We start from the raw sequence: 10,405 nt of genomic DNA on the forward strand, positions 1-10,405 counted from the left end.
CTAATCTAGGCCCGATCACCTTTCTATGAAGGCGAGCAGCCCAGCCCCCTTGTTGAAATTTGGATATTAAGGAAGCCGTATTTCGCAATAGCAGCTCCGAGAAGCTGGGCTTAGGGTGTGCCTCCTGCGGTCGTTTCAGTGACTCAATTGGCTGGCTTCCCTCAGCTCAGACTGGTGTCGCCACCTCTCCCAGGACCGGAATGATTATCCCCGCCCGATGGGTCTACATTCATCCCTGAATGTCGTCGGGTACTCTTTACTTCCCCACCATTCTTGTAACCGTCACCTGTAATCCGCGCAGGTGTGTCCGCACCCCCTAGAGTGGACGAGAAAGAAAGGATTTTTTCTCGGAGCAACCCCCCCAGGTTCCAGACCCAGGAGTTCACTTTCCCGTATGAGCATTTGGTACATATATAAGTCAGTGGAAGAGTCAAAGGGTCACCACTACTAAGGATCTCCCCCCTTATCTTAGAAGGGTCGTCTGAGGGTTCGCCACGGTTCATTGTTGTGCTTACACACTAGGCTACCCTTCTCCGAAAGCTCCGCGGGACCACCTATCACTAGTCTTCGGCCGGAGGGGTTTATTGCACAAAAAGGCCGGGACGCGGGCTCCTGCAGAGGAAAGCCCAACGAATGTCAGATGCAAAGCCCCGCACCTCATTAAGATCATATTGGCATACTCTCCTAAAAAAAGAGCAGACCCCATTGAAGACGGGAGTGAGGTACAACAAGGCCATTTCCGTCCACCTTCTCACGGAGCCGTACGTGGACGTTACCGCTCATACAGCTCCCAGCCAGCAAGTAGTTAGCTTTCCTCTAGAAGTCATGGAAGTGTGGATAAATCGACAGAAGGTTTTTATTTCTTAAAAAATCGCCCTAACCGTCCTAAATATGGACGGAGAGCGGTCTCGAGTTTTTCGGGGTCCTCGAGATCGCATTTTAGGTCGAGTAGAGACGCTAGGGAGTCTGTGGGCTTCCCTTGGCATTTCAAGATGGCCTCTATCGTCTTTTCGAGAGCCTCCCGTTTGCCCGTCAAGGGGCATTTGACATCCAGAGACAAAAGCAGTCCCACATGAAACTGGGAATTTTCCCCAATGGACGTAACCAGCTCTGCTTTCGCGGTCTCAAAAGGAGAAGCCCCGAACGCTTGCAGTTGCTTTTTTCTCTTTATTCCTTCTAAGCGAGCCTCTAAAGACTCTACTCCTACTTTAAACTTAGAGTCCGATTCTTCCAATTCTTCCAAAGACAAAGTAGAACTTCGTTTTGAGGGGTTTGCCCCCCGTTCGCCGCCGTCCAGCCGGCGGCTACTCTGGGGTGGATCAAGGTTTAGGCCAGGGGGCTTTCTCCCTTTCTTCTGGAGCTAAGGAAGGACCTGCGGGTGGCGTTTCCGGTAAAGGGGGAATCTCAAGGAGGGTCTCCAGACCTTCGAAGTGCCCCACCACCAGGGTTGGCGTTGTGTCGACGACCCCCTCTGGCTCCGGGCTAGAGGTAATTTCGATGATCTCCCCGGCCCTTTGTTCCTCGTCACCATCGCAATAACAATAAGGAGACGCGGTGACATCGTCATCCAGAAGGAAAAAGAAAACCCCAAAGGTACCGAATGGAATTCTACTTGTCGGGCTTGGATTCGTTTCGTTTATCAAAAATCGAAATAATAAATAACAACCCATAAATAAAAGAGAAATTACGATAACAAATCTAAAGTGAAGCCAATCGCTTATAAAAATAAACCAGTCTCCTTTTAAAAGGAACTGGCCAATTCACTTCGAAAAACTACGTTCTAACTTGAGCAGAAAAATTGGTGGCATTTGACATCTAAAGTTTCACCACCCCTACTACTGCCCGAAATCCTACTTTGGTGAGCTTTCCCAAGGTGACACCGAAGGTCTACCTCCTTTCGTGCGCCCCTCACCTCCTCCATGAGGATGATCCACTGGATTCATTGCAACATCATGAACAATGGGGCATCTGCCTAAGCACCGGCACCCCCACCACGCTTACGGCTCTATACCTACTAGACCTGTATTCGGTAAAGCTTTCTTTCTATATGCTAATTCTCATGCAGTTCATATTGTCGATATGAGTATAATTGCCTCGAGAAATAGATAAGAATTCCTTCCTTTACCGGTAAATGAATAGGAATCAGGTTAATAAAACCGGAACTTTTTCCGCCTTCCTCTCGAACTGAGCTATTTCTCTGAAATATACAGTTTCACATCATTACAGGAAATCCTATACCTGTGTATTACCACCCGGTATGGAGCCATCGTCGTCTTCGGCGTAGCGTGAAGACCTTCCCACGGTCTTCGAGTCGTTCTTGACTGGCTAGCAAGCACCAGTGGCATTTAACCGCCTTGTGGTCGGGACACCGCCTTCTTCTCTAGAATCACGCAACTGGTACTGCTCCCCACGGTAAGGAGAAAGACCTTAAGGCATAAACGTAGAGCCTGAGTCCACAAGATAGTATTTTCTCGGTGACGATAGTGGCCATTTTCCGGTTCAGTGGTTGTATCCAGAAAGATTCTAGAGTCATTTGCCGTACCCTCCCAACCAACCATCACATATGTGAAACTCATGTGAAAATAAAAAGCACACAAACTCTTCTGTGTTGGCGAAACTCGTTTTCCATGATAACGTATTTGGTTTGCTATTGGAACTCGGGCAGAAATGTGTGTCCCGGATCCAACGCTATTCTAGAAATGCCAAAAATAGAATAATAGATGAATTAGAAAACTCAACTGTTCTTTGTGATTCGGTACCGCTTGAACTAACTGGCCCAATTCTTGGTAGGTACTTATTAGGGGGAGGGCCAACCACCGAATGAACAACGATCTCCCGGTCCCACTTGATTCCTGGGGAATTTAGGGAACCCTGCGGACTTGACTCTTTTAAGAGGAAGAAATTCGAAGTGAAATATCTAGAATATGCTTTACACTCCATTTTCACACAGGTATGCCCCCTACCTTTCTGTAGATTGATGCACTAATAAGACTCCAAATCCTTGGTTTGAGCATCCCTTTCTTTTGTAACCTCTCTTAGGAACTTCAAACGGAACAAGGCTAGGATCCTAATCTCTATTCCTTCCTCCTTGGCATCAGATAACTCCAATAAAGCATGACTGAAGTAGATATAAAACGTGTCGAAGAGCAATAGACTCTTTTTTTATAGAGCTTATCATTGTCATTGATTGACCAGCATGACTTATGGATTGCATTTTATACTGTGCTATTTGAATAGCAAGATTCCTGAAAGGCGGGGGAAATAGACTTTCTTGCTCCTTCATCATTCTTGCTAAGGGCATCTAAGGAACTAATCAAAGGTTACGAAAGAGAAGGCTTGAAAAGGAGCTTACTTTTCCCGCTAATGCTACTTCCGCTATCTCGTAAGGAGGATACGACTCATAAACCTCCCTTGGTATTTGGGTAGGGAGAAAGATAATTAATTAGACTGAGTGAGGAATGTATACAACTACTGCTCAAAAGGCAATAAGAAGCACGCACTCCTACTAGACATGGAAGGAGTAAACCTAAAATATGCTTTCTTCCCTTATGTTGAATCGACTTCCTTGTCTCTTTCTAGAAAGTCAGCAGCTGGCCCAAGGTGACCTACTGGGAAATGAAAAAACAATTGGTTTAATCGAGTACTTATAAGCCGAACGGAGTTCTCTCTCATATTGTTATGTTTACCTGGAATGCCATAAGCCTGCTCTCAAGGAACAACTCGAATCACTGCTGACGCGGGACTTGCTTTCGCACGGGGAGTTGGATAAATTACCCTCTTGTGGGTATGGCGATAGATAGCAATAGCAACGGATTGATTATGATTATGATTAAGTAGACTGACTGTTGGATGAGCTCCAAAAGGTGGTGAGCCTGATGAGTCAACCAAAGGGAGTGGGCCCTTTAAACCCCTAGGGCATAAGCATTTCTGCCTATCCAAAATAAGAGGTCAAGTCAATCTTGAATGCGGTTAGTACCTATTAGTATTAGATACAGAATCTTATTTGCTTTGAGCACCCCTATCCTCTATTCTCTCTATCTATAGATGGAGAAAGACATGCTCGATATGAATTGGGACAAAGAAGAAAGTCAAAAGCAGGAGGTAGGTCCGTGGTTTCAAGTTGAGTAGAGTGGTTCCTTGAGGGGAGTCGGCAGAAACCTTTACTCATTTGATTTCCTCCCAAAAGAAGGAGGGGTTTTCCTATGGTAGGCGCCAAGAAAGATACCATGAAATTAGGCACCAGGTACTATCCATCACACTTAGAGTTGGTATTTATTGTTTGATTCGAATCCCTGCTTACCAAACAGTTGTCATAACATATTTGAATGACGATATCCAATTATGAAATGGCTAGAGGAGGCACAGAGATAAGACGGAACTGATGGTAAGGTAAATCAAAGGTTTTCATTTACCTTATCATCGTTGTAACTTTCTTATCTATTTGTGTATGCTATTAGAAAGGGAAATTCGATACAACCAACGCGCAAAACCTTCCGTCTTTCCTATGAAAACAACTTCCGCCTGGATAGAATAGTTAGCCAACATGAATTCCTGCTTATTGTCCTTCCTACCCATAAGTGAGAGCAAGGCCAAAGTAGAGCATAGAGCTTAGAAGTAGGATCTAGTAATTGGTTCTGCTCAGCAAATGCAAAAAAAGACGTGTTTTTGGGGTGAGTCCCTGCCAAGCGGCTTTTGATGACAGCGTCGTCAACGTACACTTCTGCATTACGACCCAACTGAGACCTGAGGATGAGGCTCATTAGGCGCTTAAATGTGGCACCGACATTTATCAAACCGAAGGGCATCCGCTTGTAGAAGAAGGAAGGGGCGATAAAACTAGTTTTTTCTTTGTCTTCCTCAGCCATATAGACTTGCTGATACCCAGAGTAGGCATCAAGGAAGCTCAACATCTCGCACCCTGCGGTGGAGTTGACCAGTTTAGTCCTTGTACTTCGGTGGAACCAAATTCCAGTATATGGATTGCAAACCTTTTCTGCTTTGGGTCTTAAGTGAATGAAAGGGTGGGTTAAAAAACCATGGCCAGCCCCCCTCAAGAAATCTCGCCCGTAGGTTACTGATGGGATGCTAGCTGCCGGTATACAGGAAAAACGTGGTGCAGAGCATGAACAAGATGTGATAACACATATCCCTTATATTTATTGGTTCTACAGAAGATGTATGATAAAGAGCTGGCATTAAGTCATGCAACGCGCTCAGGCTTTATAAGAGGAAAGACTCTCGCCAGTATAGATTGAACGTATGGCGCTTGCTTACAAGACTGCTACTGAAAAAGGCTACCTCTTCAAACTGCTGAATGCCCTATTCCATCTATCTTTCCCTGAAAAAGCGTATACTTTTGTTCTATAAGCAAATAAAGCATACTTCTTCTGCGAATCAAGCAGTCTTCTACCTTGGTGGGTAGCGGAAAATCAAATCAATATCGGAGTATTGCTCTAGCTGTTGCTGAATTAACCTGGATTCAATCGTTACTCTCTGAACTAGGCTGTACTTCGTCTTCCCCTCTGGACCTTGGAAATGGAAAAAAGTTACCGGTGCGTAATTGAAGATTCGGTGAAAACTAGTCGACCTTTCATCACAAATTGAAGCAGAGGCTGTTAGTTGAAAATCCATTTGCAGATCCTGTTGTTGAGGTAGAACCAGCTTCACCAATAGCATAGACTCTATCAGTCGAAGAGATCAGCAGGTACGAGGATAACAGAGACAGAGATAAAGGCTTCGTCAGCAGAGACGAGAGCGGGGCCCTTTTGAAAATCAGAAATAAAAGGGGCAATCAACGAATTGACCAGGTGTAAGCAGAGGGAACTGGAGCAGAGCAATATGTAGCATACTTTTCCGTTCGAGACCCGTATCTAGACCCTTGTGATCGATAGCCGGACCCATGCTGACGACACCGAAATCCTGCCCCTCCCGCGGAACTAGTACCACCAATAGATAGGCCCGTCCCTTCTTGGACAACCCTGAAAGTATCTTCTTGTACGGACTGAAACAAGACAAACTACTCGCGGGACCCACTTAAGATCTCTTTCTTTAGTTTTCTGCTTTATTCCTTTCTTAGAAAAAAGTAGCTTCCCTTATTAGTAGCGCTAGTATCTTTTCATAATGATGACTTTTTTTAGAGCTTCCTAGATTTTGAGAAGCTAAGGCATTGCCGGCTGGGGGGAAATTTGATCGAAACTAATAACAACTAGTCATGATTAGGGACAAAGCTTAGCTAGTATACGTAATGTGTTCAAGGCGCATTTCCTCCAACAACTAGACTAAAGAAAATAAGGGCGGAAGGATTTACTTAAACGTTGTTGCATGAGCGGCTTCTAAATGAGTGGTTGATGATTCACTTTCTGATTATTACCCGCTAGCTATTGAAGCGGTAGTGTGACGTCGGCCCACTGCGGAATGGGTGCCACCTAACTATGATTCGGTGAAGGTTCCACCTTCCTTCCACAGATATAGTTATAGTAGTTCCACTCGATGTGGATCGCGCCCATGCTTGCTCAGCTCCAGGATCAGGCTCCTAAACCTATTTTCAATAAATAAGTCATCTGGTCTATGTTGTTGGAGTTCCGCATGACGCCTTAATCCCACCTCTGTGTCTAAGGAATAGCCTTTTCTTCTTTTCTTTATTATTCGTGGGAACATGTAAGATTAGCAATGGAAATTTAGCTACGGCCGTCCCTTCCTCAAGCAAACAACGCGAGACTTAGTTAACGAAACAGGAACTCCATCCCTTGACACTAATTTCTGATACAGAAGTGGAATCGAAAAAATGCGGGAAAAATGCACATTCAATATTGAGAAAATGTTGTGTAACTGCCCTTGCCTCAAGGTCTTGAGAAACCAGAAACTAGTGTTCGATGGCCCAACAAATCCTATTGGTTTTCGCAGGGGATGTCATTTTTACAAGCTTTCGCATGCTGAGCGTGACTATGGATTTTATATAGTTATGAAATAACCTTCTTATCCGCGAGTTCTTCGGCCAAAGACTCCTGATATCGCTTGTTGGGCCCTTGATTCCGAAGTACCAGTACCGAAGGCAGACTTGAATGCATTAGGTTGGGAAGCGGCCTAGAAGGTGCTTAAAGATAGGTGACAGTTGTGAAAGTTTAGTCGACTTGTCGGCAGCAACTGACCTTTCTTTCATCAAAAGTAGGAATGAAAGCTGGCATGCAGATAAGGAAATCTCTTTTCTTCTCTTCTACTCGGCTACGGCCCTTCTAAAAGGAGAAGCAATAAATACAAAAGTGCTAGGTTTGGATTTGAGTGAGATCCCGGATCGGTAGCTTCAGATATCCCCTCAGACTGGAATGAGAATTTCGATAGATTTCTTTGCTTTAAAGCATAGTTGCAGGTAGGTTATGCTCCTTTGCTTCATCCCTATAGTCTAAGGATTGCCAATCAAACAGTAGCGGTAGACTAGCCATATTCATCTTCAACAGTCTCCTGTTTCCCCCTATTTAAAATGGTAAGCCTGCGCAGCAGAAAAAAAGGCGCTCTAATCATACTCGAGCCCTTAATCCCCCAATAGGGCTTACTTACCCAACTCAATTCTTTCCTTCCTGTGCGAAAGCAAGGCCTCTTTCTCGACTTTACTTGAATGCCATTTACTGAGCTATCTTCTTTTTTCTTCTTCTGGCGAAAGCACATTTTATTATTTTACGGAAGCAAGACGAAAGGTCATTTCGCCAATCTGGGGAATAACAGTAAAAGCAATCGATCGGAGAAGCCCCCCTAGTATTGAGAATGAAAAAGTGGATTCATTCCCCAGGCGTGTGTGTGTGCTTTCCACGGGCCTGATCTCGATTTCTTCTTAAGCTGTTATGTCCTCCGAAGTGAAGTGGATTGGTCGGAAGCTAGACTCCAACAGCATCGATACTCAAATAACCGGCTCTGATACATGGCTTAGAGCCTTCAATCTTTAGCCATTATTCCCAGTTCAGGTGGTTAGGTACCAAAAGTTATAAATAGGCCCAATTTCTCCTTTTATACTAGATTTCCTTAACAAGGGCATCCAATTCTTGAAACAAGTCACGCTCCCTTCTCTTTCCACTTTCACATTCATGCCCGGTTCTTTTTCGACTTGGCAATCGTAGCAATTTATGTAAAGCCTCCTGATCCGGAGAAACATGCTCGATACATTCTAGTGAACTATGAAGAGAAGCTAGAACGGTGGAAGCCTGAATCCAGTGAGTGCCCATTCTTAATAAACTTGGGAATAGTAGCTCCTATGGTTTTTAGAGCGAGTGAATGACACGCTATCTTCTTATGAGCGGAGATAGAGAGCTATGTCACAATCAATAAGTGAGATGCTGTGGGCGAGGAATCTTCTGTCACAATAGAGGTCTTCTTTTCGAATTTAAGTGGGACTAGCTTCTTCCTCAATTGATATTACTGACAATCTAGCAATTCCATCCTTTAGAAGAAGATAAGTAAACCATTTCTTTGAATTGCATGATTGAGTGATGGATGCGGACAATCACAAGCCTACTTTGTTTATAGAAAAGAGCGTATAACCCCCGATCCCTACCTGTTGTAGAGAATCTATCGTCTAAACTCTTATGTGCCATTTGCCGCCTAATACACTATTTCAGTATAATGTTGTTTGCTGGTGCATATCTCTTGATTGACTATTTATTGGTTATTAAGCATTAGTGAGCTGACCTATGTACAAGTTCTGAGTCAACCCCCAGATCTGTATCTCCTTGCCTTGTAATCCCTCATTCATCTATTTATGTGCATGCTTTAGCGAAGTCTCCAGCCCCATAAATATTAGTTAATGCATGATGCGTAAATCAATAACTAAAACTAAAGTGTCGATCATCCCATGCTACCACAAGATTTTTCAACAACATGACATATTGAGAAAAATCTATGTTAGAGCCGCCATTTCTTTACGGTTACATTAGTGTGGATTGTTCTTCTGATTCTTATAGGCCTGGCACCCTAGCTTCGATAGATTTATTTGATTTTGCAAGCTATGGCACAGGAATGTGATATGGGTCGTATCCTGCACCTCCCTTGATTCCGTGTGAAATCCATCCAAAAAAGCACGAGTTGGATCGGCGTAAAGAACAAGATGAATGTGGTATTATCTCTATTAGGACGGTTATGAGGTTGTGCTCTTTTTTTTCTTTATTCAATATCTATTCTTTGTTTCTTATATTCCGCTAATTGTTATCTTGAATGTATCTTTATGCTTAATAGATAACTGGTGATGCTAGAGCTGTCAAGAAGGCATTGTTTTCAGTATCAACCATCATCTACAAATGCCCATCAAAAGAGACCATTTCTCTTGAAACTTATGTCCCTCCAAGCATTGTACATCCTTCAGAGCTTCCTGTCTATCCTGCTAGTAACTTCTACTCAGTGTCAGATGCAGCTATACCTTATGGAATGGACATCCAAATCTAGCTATCTTAGCAAAGGAAGTGGCACTCAAATCTACAGGTTTTTCTTCTTTAGCCTTTTCGCCCAGCGTTGTCATTATTGACACGTTTTTGCGATCCCTGTTTTTGAGATCCTCAATGACTACCACCAGAAAGGGAATGTGACCACCATTCTTATTTGAGAAAAGTGTCTCCACTATAGCACTAACGATCCTAGACAGCAGAGAAAGCTTGATTGGAGCTAAGAACTATTTCTAAAGGATCCCTTCCACTCTTGTATGGAAAGATCTTTCTTTGTTCAGTCCAGTCTGATTTAAAACGTGTTGTCTACTATTATAGGGGCTGTCGTTAGGGTCACTCCTTCTTATGCCGGGAGATGGCAGTTATCTATATTTAGAAATAATAAAGAATATGGGTGTGATTGTCATCACAATGGAGTGATCGAGTAATCAGCCCTGTAGGTTCCTCTCTATTTAGATAGACCCCATCAACATGGCCATTCCCTTCTCCTGGTAGCAAAAACCCATTAGAGGTTTGATTCTCAAAAGAAAACAGACCAGAAACTCGAAACTATTCCTACTCGCCAGGTGGCTTTATCAATTTGAGTTTAAAAATAGGAAAAAAAGGGTGTCAAAAGTAGAAGTATCATATCTTCTTAAGGAGCCCAACTCTAGCTAGAGAATAAGAGGATTAGGTTTTGGCAGGATGCGAGGTGCCAACTTATTAAGCACGAGAGTCGTAAGATCCCAGTTATAGAAGAAGAGTAGGCCAATCCCAATCTTAGGCTGCAACAAACAAGGAAATTCCTGTCATCAAATCGGCCTCATCCCCAAAAGGAAATCGCAATCCAAAATCTCTGTATACGATATACGATAGATTCCGGGCACCTTGCTACATGACACTTGTCTCGCATTGCATTACTGACTGCTTCTTCTTCTGATTTCTTTGCTTTGATGATGCCCTTGTCCCAAAGAGAGTTCTTCAGCTGAAGAGTACTTTGGCAC

The 10,405-nt window shown here is 43.6% G+C and overlaps 1 pseudogene; it reads left to right on the top strand.

The window, feature by feature from the left end:
• Positions 1-239: 239 nt before the first annotated feature.
• LOC119352218 lies at positions 240-9,426 on the top strand (annotated as a pseudogene).
• Positions 9,427-10,405: the final 979 nt, after the last annotated feature.

The sequence above is a fragment of the Triticum dicoccoides genome, chromosome 1A (genome assembly GCF_002162155.2).
Source record: "Triticum dicoccoides isolate Atlit2015 ecotype Zavitan chromosome 1A, WEW_v2.0, whole genome shotgun sequence".
NCBI lineage: Eukaryota > Viridiplantae > Streptophyta > Magnoliopsida > Poales > Poaceae > Triticum > Triticum dicoccoides.